The sequence below is a fragment of the Melanaphis sacchari genome, unplaced genomic scaffold (assembly GCF_002803265.2).
Source record: "Melanaphis sacchari strain LSU unplaced genomic scaffold, SCAv2.0 Contig26_pilon_pilon, whole genome shotgun sequence".
Lineage (NCBI taxonomy): Eukaryota > Metazoa > Arthropoda > Insecta > Hemiptera > Aphididae > Melanaphis > Melanaphis sacchari.
The window spans coordinates 1,678,492-1,679,281 of NW_020271143.1; positions in this window are offsets into that span (position 1 = coordinate 1,678,492).

Below are 790 nucleotides of genomic sequence, written 5' to 3' on the forward strand. Positions count from 1 at the left end.
CTGTGCGCGCGTCGTACCGTGCAAAGACGTGGAATAGCCGCCACGACCGGCGGCGGCGGCGGCGGTGGTGGCCACGCGGCGGTGACGGCGGACGGCGGTGACGACGACGGTGACGACGACGACGCGACGACGAGCGACGACGACGACTCGCGGTGGCGGCGTGGCGTCGTAACGACGGTGTGTGGTGTGGCAGCGGCCCGACGACGATCTTACCACATCGCCGACCGCCCCGCCCCCGCACACCGCTTCACGACGTCGCCACCCGGCCGCACACCCACCTGCCCACCGGCCGCGGAAGATTCCCTGTATAGCAATACGCACCGAACAAAGTACACCGCGACGCACCGTGGGAACCGGCGAGTTCGCCTTGAAATCGGTTCCTCCGCCCCGCCACCGCCGCCGCCGCCGCCTCATCGTCGGTCGGTCATGCTACGGCGGGCTGGATGACGGACGGGCGGGATGGGGGGCGTCCGTCCGCGGAGAGTCGCGGCATCGACGCGTATTATAAATATATATATATATATTTAATATATGTGCGCGCGCGCACACGTACACGCACACTTGTATACGTTTGTACACGCGTATAATATCACACACACACACACACACACACACACACACACACACACACACACACACACACACACACACACACACACACACACACACACACACACACACACACACACACACACACACACACACACACACACACACACACACACACACACACACACACACACACACACACACACACATACACACACACACACATACACACACACACACA